We start from the raw sequence: 17245 nt of genomic DNA on the forward strand, positions 1-17245 counted from the left end.
TCTGACTCTTTGGGAGCCCATGGACTATAGCCAGCCAGGCTCCTCTGTCCATGGGATTTCCTAGGCAAGCATACTGGAGTGGGTTGCCATTTTCATCTCCAGGGGATCTTCCTGACCCAGGGATTGAACCTGTGTCTCCTGCTTGGCAGGTGGATTCTTTACCTCTAAGCCACCAGGGAAGCCTACCTGTATCTGTTACCTAGAATCATTTCCATTTTCTGTCTCTGCCAGGCAGTTGGAATATTTGAAGTATGATTTTGTGAGTTGTCACAAAACAAATGTACTATGAAGTAGAAGGCCTAAGAATAAGGGATAATTTAACTCATTGACTGCCAATTAGATTTTCACGTTATGTTTATGGTTTTCAAAGGCATTTATATGATTTACCTAAAAGATTCCAAACTAATGGATTGAGTGATGAAATCATTGGGAGAACTAGTGGTGGTAGGCTCTGATATATGATAGAAATAGTTCAGCAGTAACAAAAGTAGAAACACACAGATTTCCCGAGAACCTGTAAGCTGTTTTTACTACTGTGCTGTTCATGAACTACATATGGGGCACTTTGATTAAATATACTGTAAAGAATAATGTATTATTTGTTAGAAATTTATTTGATAAATAAACATAAAATAAACGTGTCCCAAACTATACCTGTTCTTGCAAGATTTAATGGCTGGATCTTTCTGGCTAATGCTGATTTTATTAGACTATTGTGGACATTGATTGGATTTTAGAAATTAGATGTAACAAATGCTTGCTGTCCATAGAGGCAGATGGGTTTGATTCCGTGATCCTGAGAGAGCAGATATAAATTTGGGGGGAAGCTTTTAAGCTGATCTAAACCTGCTGAGTTTTTCTCTCTTCCAGAGGAGGACAGAGGTATGTAGAATTTTGCAAGGAGCTGATTAGAGAACTTGGCTTAATTTTAAAGACAAAAGATACTAATTAATTTTTTCAAAAGATACTAATTAAATTTTTCTGGAGGAACTTTTAAAGATTTTTATAATTTTATTCATTTTTGACTGCTGGATCTTCATTGCTGCAGGAGCGCTTTCTCTGGTTGCGGTGAGCAGGAGATACTCTCTAGGTGCAGTCCTTGGGATTCTCACTGTGGTGGCTTCTTTTGCTGGGCAGCACAGGCTTTAAGGAGCCAGGGCTTCAGTAGCTGATGCATGTGGGCTCAGTAGTTTCGGCTCCCAGACTCTAGAGCATAGGCTCAATAGTTCTGGTGCGTGGACTTAGTTGCCCTGCAGCATGTGGGATCTTCCTGGACCAGGGATTGAACCCATGTCTCTGGCATTGGCAGGCAGATTATTTACCGCTGAGCCACCAGGGAAGCTTCTGATGCTCTTTTAGAAACTTCTTGCTGTGATCACCTTAGCTTCCTATTTCCCCTTTAGTCTTACTAAGTTTCTGTTACTGCTGTCAGTCATACCAGTCACTGGGAAGGATAATGTGATGGTGGTGGTTTAGTCACTAAGTCATGTCTGACTCTTGTGACCTCATGGACTGTAGCCTACCAGCTCCTTTGTCAATGGGAAGGATGATACTGTGGTAACATTTCCTTTAAAAGGAAAATTACAGAAGAGGAATATGTATACAAATGCATAGTGAATATAACAAAATACATCCTGGAAATTCTTTCGTATGTAAGGGTGAGTTTTGTTAGTCGTTGTGGCGATAGATCTTGTTTGAGTCATTTCAGCTTTCTCCAGTGATCCGTTTGTGATATGCATATATGAGATAGTTATGTGAGATTAAGGATTTGGTTAAACCATTAGCAAGCACATTGGCTTAATTCAGCCCCATCTAATTCCTTGATCTAACAATTCTGGACATATACAGCTTTATTTAATAGAAGATAATCTTGTTTCATTTAGTGAAACTTACTTTTCAATAAAGAAATATTAAATAAATTTTATTACTGTATTACTGCTGCTAAGTCACTTCAGTCGTGTCCGACTCTGTGTGACCTCATAGACGGCAGCCCACCAGGCTCCCCTGCCCCTGGGATCCTCCAGGCAAAAACACTGGAGTGGGTTGCCATTTCCTTCTCCAGTGCATGAAAGTGAAAAGTGAAAGTGAAGTCACTCAGTCGTGTCCGACTCTTAGCGACCCCATGAAGTGCAGCCTACCAGACTCCTCCATCCATGGGATTTTCCAGGCAAGAGTGCTGGAGTGGGGTGCCATTGCCTTCTCCAGCCTGTATTACTAAGTAGCAATAATTACTGTAATTAACAAAACAGACAAGGTTGCTAACCTTAGAATACACAGTGTCAGAAATCTAGGTTAGAAGAAGCATAAAAAACAGAAGCACTAGATTCTATGTAAATAGTCAAAAATGTGGAAAGTAAAGAATAACCTTTCTGGCTTCTTCCTCCCTCCCTTCCTTCTTCGGTCTCCTTTTCTTTTTTTTTCTCATTTTCATTTCTAAGAGTGTGAAGATATTAACATTTTGTATTCTATTTTTCAACACATCCCACAATTTTATAAATATTGTGGATTTATAAAATAATAACATTTTCAAATTACATTTTATTTTACAGTCATCCTGCAGAACAACATTTGTTATTTGTGAACAGCTTTGGGAAAAATTATGGTATACCAGTACTCCCTTTGAAAGATTTTTTTCGACTAAGGTCAGCTTAAGATCAGAACAGACAAGTATGGTTTGTATTAGTTTTATAGACACTACTCAGTATTCTTTTCTTGGAAATGTCTAGGAATGAAGAAGCCATTATTCATAAAATGAAGTCATGCTGAAGACCTCAGACTGATCGTAAAGTGGTCATCTTTAGAGATGGCGAAATGTGTCTTACTGGGAATTTGAAATGTGGGTAACTTGAAGACCTTCATTTGAAGCAACACTGCCTCCGCCTCCTCTGGTGGAGCCCAGCACTTCCTAACACACTGCTCAGATTACACACCACTGACATGATCCCCACAATGTATTTGGCTCATGTGTTTCTCGTTAGCTATTGTGAATGAAAGATTCATAACTATCTATTTCAGAAAAACGTCTTTATTTGCATTACAGAGAGCTCGCTTGAAACAGGATCAAGAATTATTTTTAAATTGTAAGTCAGCATGTATGGTTTGGGTCATGATTGACCCTGGACTTTAAAAAAAATTCTGTGGACCAAGGAGGTTCTGAATAAAAGTTTCAATGACAGTGTTGACATAAATGGAAAAGAGTGCCTACATTTTCCCACATTCCTAGTGATTTGGAGCAAATATTTTTGTAGAAAGCCCTGCTATCCTTTCCCTTATCTTGCCTACCAGGTGATTTATGACAGGATCACAGAGGGGAGTAGGACATCACGCAAACTTGCCAGACAGATAATTAGAGTCCCCGTGGCAACCTTGTGACCTGATTTTCCAAGTCATCCTAACTGGAGAGTTAATAGCTGTATGCTGTCAGCTTGAAGAACTGTGGGCTTGTGTACAAGTTGAGGGGTTGGGGAAAGGAGAGGGGGTGGGTATAGAAATCCCATCTCTGCAGGTTTGCCAAATCCATATTATAGAAGCACTTCTGTTCTAAAAGAAAACTTAATTCATTATTTCCTTATTTTGGCTATTACTTCTTATATGTTAACAAATCACTACCAAACAAATTAGTACCAGAGGAACTTTTTTTAAAATTTTAATTGATGGCATACTAGGAGTTAGTTATTTTTAAAGTCTTTTTTTCATAAAGAAAAAGGTAAGATTTGAACATATTGGTTAGAGGGGGTGATATCATTTTCACCCTTTGCTTTTGTAGTAAATTAGTTTGTGCATATCTGATAGCACTTCCTGAACTATCCAAATAAGATGAGGCTTGTTTTTCTCTCACTGCTGCTGCTGCTGCTAAGTTGCTTCAGTCGTGTCCGACTCTGTGCGACCCCATCCCTGGGATTGTCCAGGCAAGAACACTGGAGTGGGTTGCCATTTCCTTCTCCAATGCATGAAAGTGAAAAGTGAAAGTGAAGTCGCTCAGTCGTGTCCAACTCTTAGCGACCCCATGAACCGCAGCCTACCAGACTCCTCCATCCATGGGATTTTCCAGGCAAGAGTACTGGAGTGGGGAGCCATTGCCTTCTCCCTTTTCTCTCACTAGGCAAATATTAATATTTATGAATACTGGAAGTTGATTATGTGATATTAAAAGTCATGTAAGATTTCCAGCCTTTGTTATGTTAATACATTCTACAAGTTGTTACTACAAAAATGAGAATTTTAGATACCAATGTGAATCAGTCCTTTTTGGTTATACACTGACTTTTTTTTTCTTTTTTGGCCACACCTTTTCTGGTTTGGCATGTGAGTTTAGATCCCCCACCAGGGATTGAACTCGTGACCCTTGAAGTAGAAGTGCTGAGTCTTACCCACTGGACCACCAGGAAAGTCCTACACTGACTTCTAATTGCTCTCCTGTCTCTATATGTTCCCACTTGATATGAATAGGAACTTTTTCCTACTGTATATACATAGTTCATGTCATATGCTATGTTGAAATATATGGAGATTATTTGCTGGAATAATAAAACTCATTCAAACTTGCATCAGCTAGACTTTTTAAAATCACAGTTTTTTTTTTTTTTTTTTCTGATGGGAACTTGTGCTTAAATACTTGCTTCTACCATATCATGTCTCTCTCCCACTCCTAACATTTTATTACTTTTCTCCAGCATGTCTTGAAGGGGCTGTAAACCCATTTCTAAAATAATATCATGCATCTCCCTTCAACAGGTAATTGGCCCCATGCCTGTCTTTCATCCCAAACTGCGTTGAGGTATCTCATTCATTTTCCTTCTTCCTCAGATGTGATTGAAGTTTTCTAACCTCGTGACTGCCTTCTAATTTTCAATGTGACTTAAGCCAAATTGTAGTCAGAGAGCCATTAATAATCAAAATCAATAGTATTAGAATGTAATTTTAATAATTTGGGCCTCTCTATCTTAGTAAATGTATTAGAGAGTCAGTTTAATCAGTTACTCTTCTGTCATATGCATGCGTCTGAGTCAGTGTTTGTATAGTAAGCTGTTGGAGTCATGGGTCTCTTGGAGCAGTATGATGCGCAGCTAGAAACTCTTCTCTTAATGATCTCTTGTGCTGCCTTTCCATCTGGTTCCCAGCCAAGATTCTTGACACGAAGCTTGTACCTGTTGCTTTCTCTGCCTCACTTTTCCTATACACTTGTCAGCCCACTTTAGTCTGCTGCCTAAGCTCATTCCCGTAGGTTATTTGTAATCTTCGTAAAGGCCAAACTTAAAGGAAAACATTTGGTTTTTCTCGTACTTGATTTTGCTGTGGCTATTAGAAAGAACATGGATTATATTTAGTTCAGTATTGAATTTTTAGCATCTAGATTTTCTAGTACTCTGTAGATTGTTAATTTTACTTACTTATTTTTGTCATTTATTTATTTGGCTGCGCCAGTCCTAGTTGCTGCACATGGAATCTGTAGTTGTAGCACCCAGGCTCTCTCTAGTGGCACATGGGCTTAGTTGCCCCACACTATGTGGGATTTTAGTTCCCCGACGAGAGATTGAACCTGTATGCTCTGCATTGCAATGTGGATTATTAACCACTGGACCACCAGGAAAGTCCCCGTAGATTGTCTGTTTGCTGAATGGATATATGTTTGCAATGATCACTGTCCCCTCCCCCCCCACCCACCCCACCCCGAAAAATGTTTTATTCCTTTGGCTCCCGTGGTGCTGTTCTTTCCTGGTTTCTTTTTTAATCTGTCTGTACTTAGATGTTAATTCAGAAGCTCTACTCCTTGGAGTTTAATAGGTATGTAAAAAATTGTTCCATGGTGGTAATCTTTTAAAGTAAGTTCTAGCATCATTTGTTGGTAGCAAGGAGAGCCAGCACTTTTTTGCAGGGAGTGGGTGGGGGATGGGAGAGTGGGGATGAGTGGGTTCTCAGTTCATGGTTTTGTCTATTATCTGAATACTCACAGGTTGAGAAGTTTCTGAATTTTCCAGGATTATTTTCTCAGCTTTCATCTAATTTCATGTTTCATTATCTTCCAAGGTGACTTCAGCCACTCACATTGTTTCACTTAGAACACTGACTCTCAATTCTTTATCTCTCGCAGATGCTGATCTCCTGAGCTCCAGGCCTTTAGTTCTGACTGTACCTGCATGTTGCACAGGCCCCTTGGCCTTCAAAGATGCCCAAATACATTGTTGTCTTTTTCCTAACCCAGCTCCCTTCTCTTCTCTTCCTGTTCCTCTGAATGGAGCCACTGTTACACAAATGGTAACTCTGTGAATCTTTCTGAACTCCTAATTCTTCCTTAACCCTTAACTTTGTCCAACCTTGAAGGGATCAGTTTGTTGATTCTTATTATAGAATGGGTGACAGCATCCCTTTTTCCCTATCTTGACTGTTAATCATATTTTTTATGTTGCTTAAAAGTCCTCATTGTTTCCCCATATGTTCATTACACAGTACAGTTCCCCCTCGTATGGCACGCAGCAGCTCCTGCTCTCCTCCCAGGCTTTTCCTCTTTGACTGCCAGTGCCCCACAAATGCTGTAACAATTGTCATTCCCTGAATACACTCAGCTTCACTCTTGCGTGACTTTGCACACTCCGTTTCCTCTGCCTGGATTTCCTCTCTGTTGTCCTCATCAGCTTATCTATATCATTTTAGATTTGGCTTAAAGATCACTTTCCCAGAAAAAAGTCCTTTCTTTGTGCCTAAGTGGTAGGCTGTGCTTACTTTAAAATAGTAATTATGCTGTGTTTTATGGTTTGTTTACTCTCTCTTCTCTCTAACCAGTCTGAGCAATTACAGGTGGAGGATGTGTTGGAATAATCTTTGTCTTTCTTGTGCCTTAGCACAATGCTGGATGCAGAGTATGTACTCAGTTTTTGTTTTAATATGTATTCGGTGAATGTATGCTTAACATGCCTTTTGGTGTTAGCTGGCTTCTCTTCTCCAGGTAAAGAGAGTATGATGGAAAAACTGAGCAGAATTCATTTATTCACTATTGGACCATTTCACCTGCTTCCTTTCACAGAGCATACTGGAGGTGAAATTTTGAGGCCGTCTGTTTACAGTATTATTCTGTTCCCCTATCTCCTGTCATTCTTCCATATGTTGCACCATAGATGCCTTAAGGTAGTCCTCCAGTTACCTAAGACATATCTCTGTGACTGTCTTCTTTACCCTTGAGAACTAGTGAAATATATTGTTCAAGTTATGTCTGGCTGGAGAGCCTATAATTTATAGATAAAATGCTGAGATTGGGGAATAAAAACATTTAAATTAAAAATTAAAATGGGGCAATTTAAATGTCAAATTTAAATAGAAACTTTTGCTTGCCACGCCCCTTCATAACCCTTCTTTCAATGAAAAGAAGAACTATAGTATTTGCCAGTGAGAGATCAGGACCCAACCAAAGTGCCTATCCAGCGGTGACTTATTTTGTATCATAATTATTTAAGAAAATAAATTATTTAAGAAAAAGTAGCTTATGAGTAATCAAAATAAGAATATTAAAATATTATATGTATATGAGAAATTTAGAGTGTGTGTATTTCAGCATTCTTATTTTACTGACAAAGAAAGTGAAACCAAAATGTGTCAAGTGATTTGCCCTAAGTCAGACAACTAGTTTATTGCAGAATTTCCTAATATCTAAGCATTCTAAGCCTTCATATAGCTGTACTCTCATGAGCCTGGTGCTCTATTGAATTTGTCAGGAAATTGAAAATTCATTTATTCAAAATATTTATCAGCTATCTTCAAAAAAAAAAACAAACCTAGATATAGTTCTAGGCACTGATGCAGATGCTAATAAGGTGGCTCTCCCTGGTTGCACCTAAATCGTGAAGTGAGGGAAGCATTAAAAATTATGAAAATGATATAAATGATATCTATCTACTCAAGTCACAGGTATAATACTTGGCCTATATTAAAAATCTCTTTATTAAAGTCTGAGAACAAACTTGCTTAGCTTTTTTTCCCAATCCCAGAGCAAACAGAAAGAAAGAAAAATGGATGATGAGGAGGTTCTAGAAAGGTTTATAAATAGTAATGTGAAGCTGATAAGCTGGGGAGAAAGAGAAAAAAATAAATTTATTTGTCACTCAGTCGTGTCTGACTCTTTGCGACCCCGTGGACTGTAGCCCACCAGGCTCCTCTGTCCATGGGATTCTCCAGGCAAGAATACTGGAGTGGGTTGCCATTGCCTTCTCCAGGGGATCTTCCCGACCCAGGGATCGAACCCAGGTCTCCCACATTGCAGGCAGACGCTTTAACCTCTGAGCCACCAGGGAAGCCCATATACTATATATACTATATGTTAATATATTATATCAGGCAGAAGAACCCAAACTCATTGCAGACTAGGAAATGACTATAGTCCTGAGCAGAGCATCAGTGGGCTGAGTGTCCTTTGGGCTGCAGAAGAGTGGTATCATCACATCGGGGAATGAGAGTTTTCTGTTGTTTTCTCCACTCAATCCTGAAGGAAATCAACCCTGAATATTCACTGGAAGAACTGTTGCTGAAGCTGAAGCTCCAATACTTTGGCCACCTGATGCAAAGAGCCAACTCATTGAAAAACACCACAATGCTGGAAAAGATTGAAGGCAAAAGAAGGGGGCAGCAGAGGATGAGGTGGTGGTCATGAATTTGAGCAAACTCTGGGAGGTGGTGAAAGACAGGGAAGCCTGGTGTGCTGCAGTTCTTGGGGAGGGTGGTCACAAAGAGTCAGACATGAGCTAGTGAGTGCACAAGAGCAACCATTGCTTTCTCCCCACAGAGAGTACCTGGTTTTGACAGTCACCCATGGACAGTAGTGCCCTTGTGGAAGACTGGTAATCCAGCAGAGAAGTTCAACATACTGTTGTGGGGCGAAAATGTCTGAGATCGCACGCACTGAAGAGGGCAACAGGAGCAGTTTTGGTTGACTTGCATCGCCCTTTCCCCAAGGTGGCACAGCTGCATGCCAGCAGAGACCTTCTTGACCAGTGCTTTCTTCCACAGAGGAAACTGAGAGTGTTTGAGCACCCAGTGCCTCATCCATTCGTAGCTCCATACTCTACCCTTTGGCCAGCTCCCTGTGTGCACCTCTGAAGCAAAGACATTTAACCTTTGCAGACATTGGTGACCACAAATGGAAAGCCAGCTGGACTTTGCAGGATTGGGAGAGACCACATGAACTTGAGCATTCAAGACTGCCCCAGGGAAAGCAAAATGGGAGGCTCTCATCATTTGACCTGGCTTTGCAGGATCCACAGAAGGTATACAGTCTTAAGAATTCACTCACAAAAAGGAACAATAAGTGTGGAACAGGTGAATCCATAGAAATGATTTGAAAAAGTCTCCAAATCCTAACAAGGCTCTGGAAGGTGTTTTTCTCCTAAAACCAGTCTGTAAAGACTGGAGTAGGTGACTGCTTCTTCAAATGCAAAGACAGCAATGCAAGACTCTAAGGAATATGAAAAATCAAGGAAAAATGATGCTGTATAGGAACACAATAATTTTGCAGTAACTAACACCCCTCCCTAAAAAAGAGAGACCTACAGTTGTTGCCAGTAAAAGAATTCAAAATAGTAATTTTAAGGAAGCTTAGGGACCTACAAGAAAACACAGGCAATTCAATGAAATAAAAAAAAATCAATGTATGAACAAAATAAAATGTTAAACAGAAAAACAGGAATTAAAAAAAGAAGAACCGAATAGAAATTCTGGAGCTGAAGAATATGATGAATGAAATGAAAAAATGCAATAGAGAGCATCAGTATCTGACTGGATCAAGCAGAAGAAAAAATCTGTGAAGCAGAAGGTAGATCATTTCAAATTATCCATTCAGAGGAATTCAAAGAAGAAAAAATGACAAACAATGAAGAAAGCCTATGTGAGCTATGAAATACTTTTAGGAGAAACAACAATATATTATTGAAGTCCCAGAGGGAGAAGGGAACAGAAAGCTTATTTAAAGAAATAATGGATGAGAATTTTCTAAACATGGGGAGAAAGTTGGGCATCTAAACTTATGAAGCTCATTATATCCCCCCAGATTTCAACCCCAAATGATTTACTACAAGACACATTATAATAATACAGTCTACAATGAAAGGCAAAGAGAATTTTAGGAGCAACATGAGAAAAACTTTCCTTAAACACAAGGAAAGCCCCATAAAGCTATCAGTGGATTTCTCAGCAGAAACCTTGAAGGCCAGGAGAGAGTGGAATGATATATTCAAAGTGATAAAAGAAAAAAAATACTGCCAACCAGGAGCATTTTATCTAGTAAAGTTGTCCTTCAGAAATGGAGATAAAGAGACTTTCCTGGTGGTCCAGTGGCTAAGACTTGGCGCTACCAATGCAGGGGGCCTGGGTTCGGTCCCTGGGCAGGGGAATAGATCCCACATGTTGCAGCTAAGATTTTGCATGCCTCAACTAAAGGTCTCATATACTGCAACTGAAACTCCTCCCAGCCAAATAAAAAAAGAAATGGAGAGAGAAAGACTTCCCCAGACAAAAGCTGAGGGAATGGGAGAGGGGTGAAAGGAGTTCTTTAAGCTGAAAATGAAAGGACCCCAATTATAATAGTAACAAAAAGACCCATGAAACTGTAAAATACAATGGTAAACATAACTATAGTCATATTCAGAATACATTAATACTGTGTTATAGTGGTGTGTTAAGCAGTTAACTCTTGTATAAAGTTTAAAGGACAAAAGTATGAGAACTGCAATAATTTGTTAATGGATACACAGTATAAAATAAGGTAAATTGTGACACCAAAAACATAAAATGTGTAACTACATTGGAAATGCTGTATAACTGAAATGAAGAGGGATCTATTATTTATGATACTGAGATGCTATTATTTGTTTATTTATATGTATGCATACATAGTTTTGAAGAATTTTAAGTTTGAAAAAGCGATTTTGTCCAGTGCCAAAGTTATGGTCTGGTTTATTGCAGAAACTCTATAAACATGTTGAGTGAATATTGAAGAAAAGTCCTATGCTTGAAATTACTTTTCCAAAACATTGTAAAAATGTTATGTTCATAGTTCGCAGCAAAGTATTTAATCCTCAATAGAGTTGAGTTATAGTGGCTGAAGTTTTGTCTTTTTATAATTGGAACAAGAGTCATAAAATCTATCTCAGAACCTGAGAAACATATCTTACCCTTCTTGCTAAAACCTTTTGAAAAAAATTCTCTCTGGTTTTTCTAATGTTCTTCAACAATCTGTTTTTTTCCCCTAGAGAGGGATTTTCATCTCTTTTTCCTTGCTGATTGAGGAGTAAAATAACTTCTTTCTTGCTGAAAGAAGATACTGTTTTCTGTATGATAAAGTGATTAGGTTGGTTTATATCATTTTAGCTCTCCTGATCTTAAATTATGTGTATGCTAAATATGTTTTGTGGTGTGAATTTTTTTTTTTTTGGTAGCATCCTGACTCCTTTCCAAAGTTTCTCTGTGCTGATCAAGTGATTGCTTTTTCAGATTCATCTAAAGTGATTTGGCTGAAATTTAACAGAATTAGAGACCGGTTGTAAAATGTTCTAAAATTAAAGTAAGAAGCTAAAAAACACAAGGGACAAAAGTTTGCTCAACTATGTTTCGTGGAATAGTTTTGTTCTTTCTTGTTGTTCATTTTCTAAGTCATCATTGACTCTTTGCAACCCCATGGACTGCAGCATGCCAGGATCCTGTCTTTCACTATCTCCTAGAGTTTACTCAGACTCATGTCCATTGAGTTGGTGATGCAGTCTAACCATCTTACCCTCTGTTGCCCCTTTCTCTTCTTGCCCTCAGTCTTTCCCAGCATCAGGGTGTTTTCTAGTGAGTCGTTTCTTCCCATCGGGTGGCCAAAGTGTTGAAGCTTCAGCTTCAGCATCAGTCCTTCCAATGAATATTCAGGATTAATTTCCTCTAGGATTGACTGGTTTGTTTAATCTTGCTGTCCAAGTGAGTCTCAAGAGTCTTCTCCAGCACCACAGTTCAAAAGCATCAGTTCTTCTGGTAACAGAGTGTTTGGGCTTGGACTTGCACTTCAGTTGATGTCCAGAAATCAAACTCCCTTATTTTGACAGAAAGTGGATCTGAAGCCACAGCTCTCCAGAGAGCAAAGCTTCTTTACCCAGACTGCTTGCACTGTGCTTATTCCAGCCGTCACTTGGCCTTTGGGTAGTTTACTTTTATGTTCAGTGCCTTGTTGCCTGGAATTAAAAAGGAAAAGTTATGATCAGATGGCCCTTAAGTTTTATTTTACATTTGTCAGTAAAAGGGCTTTTAAATGACAGGCATGTTTTCTCTAATTCAATTCCAAAAACTTAGAGGGAAAGAAAAAAGGACAAAATAGTGAAGGTACTTTGGGATCACTTCCTCGTAATATCTCATTTGAATGCATGATTAAGTTATACAAAATATGTTTCTTTCCCTCTTTCCTTTGTATTTTGAAATTAGCTGTCAATACTGTCACAAAGAATCCTTACAATGAGTTAGTTTCAGAGATAGTTCAAAGCCAGGGAGAATCTCTAGCCCATGAGAAGAGCACATCTTTGACCCCTTCTCTTTTGCCAGCCACGTCCAACTGGTTGCCAACTCCTGCGACTTTCACGTTAAAGTTAATCCTTGCCTTTGCCCTGTCTGCTTTAACATTCACAGTTTTAGGGTCACATAAATGTTTTCTTAAGCTATTGCCTCCTAAGTTGTATCTGCATCTGCTTCTATCCTACTTCAGTTTTCATTCTAATTGTTCCTTCCAGTTCAATTTTGTTAAGGCTGAGCTCAGATGATGTCAGTTGATGCCTAGTTGCTCAGTTGTGTCTGACTCTTTGTGACTCCGTGGACTGTAGCCTGCCAAGCCTTTCTGTCTATGGTGAGTCTCCAGGCAAGAATACTGGAGTGGGTAGCCTATCCCTTTTCCAGGGGATCTTTCCCACCCAGGAATTGAACTGTGGTCGCTTGCATTGCAGGTGGATTCTTTACCAGCTGAGCTACAGATGATGTCAGGCCAATCCTTAAAAAACGGCCAGCAGGAAAAGATTCAGTCTCGGCCCTCCGTAACCTGGTTACTTGCTTTCATTTTCACTTTAGCCCCACTTCTCTCCCTTCTTATAAATGCCTCTTTAGCCAAAATGAAGCACTTGGCACTTGCCCCTGAAGTCTTCCACCTCCCCAGGTTTTCCACTCTTAACGTCTCTCTTCTCTCTGTTTAATTGGAATGTCTTTTGACCTTATCTTCATATGCAAATCTGTTCTCTCTTTTGGCAAATATATTCTATGCCATCATGGAATGAAATTTACCTTCCCTGATAGCACCCCCTACTGCTCCCACAGTCCTCCGGTTTGTTTTTCAGGATCTCTTTGACACCCACTCACTTCTGTTGTGTGCTGTAAGGTAGATGTGTATGTCTCACCAGACACCAGGTATATACCCTCTACCTTCCGACTCTGGAGACTCCATATCTGATTTTTACTCCTGGCTGGGCCACAAGGCCTAGAGCAGTGATTTTGTGTGTGATAAAAGCTTTAATATATGTATTAGTTAAATGGTAAAATAAATCAATCTCTGTCCTGCATCTTCCACCATGAATTTTACATCAATAGGGCCTCAATTCCCACACCTGAAAAGAAAAATTTTAATAGCGGCCACTGTTTTTTACTGAGCCTGCATTGAAATACTCTGTGAAAGTTTAATCATGGGGACAATCAGAATGTACTCTGTCATTTAGGAAAAAACCTCTGGCAAACACACCTGTTTTTCAAGTTCTCAGTTTTTAAATGTGGGCTATGATTATTCTCATTAAACATCTCACAGATTTAATAAAGTGAGCCATTGTGTTAAAGTTTTATAAATTACTCCGTGAAGAAACTGAACTCTTGAAATAGAAGGCTAACAAAGGTGAGAGTATTTCGACTTGACACTTTCTGTTCTATCCATTCCTGTCACTACAGAACAGTTGTTAAGATTGGTGTAAAATGCCAGCCTGTGAGTAAGGCAGTGAGAGCTTTCTGGTACTTTTATTAATTAAACCCTCCTGAAAAGGGCCTCAGAAGCAGCTCTTCAGCCCATTGTTTTTAGAAAGCTCCATGATAATTGTGAATATTTTTAATATTATGAACAAAATCCCTTATTTTCTGTTTTTTTTTTTTTTTTTTGTAATTATTTCTCAGTTTTCTTTGAATTGGGTTCAAAGTGAATTGGGTTCAGTGTTGCTTATTAGAGTTTTGTTTAACACGTGATTTTCAATCCAGGTTTTTATAATGAAGTCCAACTAAGAAATGGAAATTACAAATAATTAAGATACTGGAACTATTTTGGGTATTATTCAGCTGCTGAAAGCAAAACAAGTATAAGCAGAAAAAAAATTTGAAAAATAAAGAAATATTACTCTGGTCAGAATGCTTAGGAAGTTTTTGTACTGTGTTCAATTTATTTATTTTGCTCTGTACTCAGTTTCTGGTGCATTAGACAAAGGACTGAAAATATAGTTACTATTTAGAGATGTTCATTGTTTGAGAAGAAATTCAGCTAAGTCTTGAACATTCTCATGACATATATGGAATAATTTTATAGAGACTGTTTTAAATTATAAATACATCTTCTGTGTTAATGTTTTGAGTGTTGATTTCCAGATATGATGCTTAAGATATTTCTGTGGACATGTTATATTCTAATTGTTTCACTGAATGATGTCTTACACCATACGTGTTTAAATGAAAGTTGATTGCTTGGTTTACTTAAAATCCAGAGGAATTCTCTTACGTATTTCCATGAAGGTATATTTTTCATTTATTTCTTCCCTATATGTATATACCAACTATGGCATCTATTTTAATGAGAGTGTCAATAAAATTTACAAAAGTAGAATTGCTATTTGTGTTATTAATGATGGAAAAATGACTTGTAACATGTTCCTGACTATGTCTATTATTGTGAATGCTTTTTAATAACCATCAGTTTATTTTGCTGACATTATTCTATAGAAAGAGAACTCATCTTTTTTTTAGTGGTTAGTTCATGCAGTCTTGATTAATGGAGCATAAAGTGAGATCTTTTGTGGTGACAGAGTTTAACTTGGGAGCATATGGGAAAAAATGAAGTATTTCTTCAAAAAATTTAAATATCTTAGAACTCTTTGCTACTCAATTGTGAACAATTATAGTTGTGTCTAATTTTTATTTTATATTTTAATTGCTCAGATGATTTTAATTTTTATCTATAAAGCCTTAAAAGTATAGTCTGATTAAAATAATTTGTGTCTAAGAAATGATTTTGATCCCTTTAGATTTTTCTTTTTCTATGGAATCATAAGGTGTGTAAACCTGGAACCCTCAGAGAGTGCCAGACCATCTCCTTTTGTCTTTTTGTCACTATTGTATCATATGTTTTGTGGTGTCACTGTTAATATGACCTCAAGAGGCAGCTGTCACTATTGTTCAATGATAGTCATTCACCTCTGCTGCTGCTGCTGCTAAGTCGCTTCAGTTGTGTCCGACTCTGTGCAACCCCATAGATGGCAGCCCACCAGGCTCCTCCATCCCTGGGATTCTCCAGGCAAGAACACTGGAGTGGGTTGCCATTTCAGAAAGAGTTTTTTCCTGTATGCTTATGTGCACATAGTTAAATCACGACTATGATGGAAGGAGATTATATTTGCTTAATACTGAAAATACTTTTTTCTCTAATAATTTTAAAAGTATCAAGAACTCAACCTTAGAGTGGTATTCTTCAATTAATTCTTGGTAAATAGAGCACATCCAAGTTTGTACAAGCTGCCGGGAAACTGTATTGCATCTTTACTTCTGTTCTTAAGATCCCATCTTCCCCGTTTGCCCAGGATTGTTGTTTGCTATTGTTTAGTCGCTAAGTCATGTCCGACTCTTTTGCGACCCTGTGGAGTGTAGCCCACCAGGCTCCTCTGTCCATGAGATTTTCCAGACAAGAACACTGGTATGGATTGCCATTTCTTTCTCTAGGGGTTCTTCCCCACCCAGGGATTGAACCTGTGTCTCCTGCATTGGCAGGTGTAATATTTACTCCTGAGCCACCTGGGAAGCCCCTTCCCAGGATTATTCAAAAGTTAATCGTATAATCCAGAATGGTCTTTTAAAAAAATGGACACCTCCAAGGCTCTTTCCAGCTCTAATATTTTACAAGTCTTTGATTTTAATTTAGCTCAGTTCTTGCTTCAAGAGAAGCATGGCATAATTCTAATTGTTAAGGTAATACTTTATTTATTTATATCATCTTAAATTGAGTGGAAATCTTTATTTGTATAATAACAATTTAAAAATATCCAGCTTTTTATTCTCTGGGGAAATACAATTCTGTAATACATTTTTTCCCCCTTTACACTTGCAATGCTTTTACTTTGTGAAATATAATTGGGAAAATAGATTTCCAGACAGCTTGAAACTGACAAATGAGTATTTTGACAGATATTCCTGGAAGAAGAGTTATAGCATCAACCACTTCAGTTTCCATATTATAACTGTGTTTAGCAGAGAACAAGACACAATTTGAAACAAATATTTAGTTTTGGGGGAGGTGGGTGAATCTAAAACTTTTAAAATGTATTTGAAAAATAGGATATTTATTTCAGTGTTAAAGAAGAAGAGAGAAACTAACAATGTTGGTATAAAGTACTTTTTTATGGCCTAAGACTGACCTGATACTGTGAACTTTTGCACCTTCCGTTTAAGAGGATATTCCTAAAAGAGGAACCACTTTTCTCTGCCATCTAATGGCTTTGTCCTATGTACTGTCTGTCTGTGGCTTTAGAAAAGAAAGCTTCACAATAAACCTTACAGCAGAAACAAATTTTTTGGTTTTTGTATAAAATACCACTGGCGAGCAGTATTCACTTGACCTCACTCAGACTGGCAGAACTAGTCTGTTTCCATAAAGTTGCGTTGTGGAAAAAGTAGACCTGAGCTCTTTTGATTCTATTTTTATCTCATTCCAGGTCCACTTTGTAAACGTTTCATTAGCCTGTATGTATTGTAAACTGTATTCTTTAGGTTTTCCTTGATCATATAAGCACACTGAATGGAATATAAGAAGCAACATGCAATCTCTTGTTCATCACGCAAAATGTTGGCTGCTGCCATTAGTTTTCTTCATCATCATCATCCACCCTTGCCACTGTTGGTTTATCATTCATATATGTATTTAAAAAACAGAGGCTGCTGTTTGACTGGTTTGTAGAATTTGTGAAAAGCATAAATCTGGGGCTTCCCAGGTGGCACAGTAGTTAAGAATACACCA

The 17245-nt window shown here is 38.2% G+C and overlaps 1 protein-coding gene across 2 annotated transcripts in view; it reads left to right on the top strand.

Moving 5' to 3' along the window:
- The window catches only part of EPS8 (EGFR pathway substrate 8, signaling adaptor), a 211951-nt gene that overhangs the window by 13906 nt on the left and 180800 nt on the right, over positions 1 to 17245 (top strand). The window lies entirely within an intron of this gene.

The sequence above is a fragment of the Ovis canadensis genome, chromosome 3 (assembly GCF_042477335.2).
Source record: "Ovis canadensis isolate MfBH-ARS-UI-01 breed Bighorn chromosome 3, ARS-UI_OviCan_v2, whole genome shotgun sequence".
Taxonomy (NCBI): domain Eukaryota; kingdom Metazoa; phylum Chordata; class Mammalia; order Artiodactyla; family Bovidae; genus Ovis; species Ovis canadensis.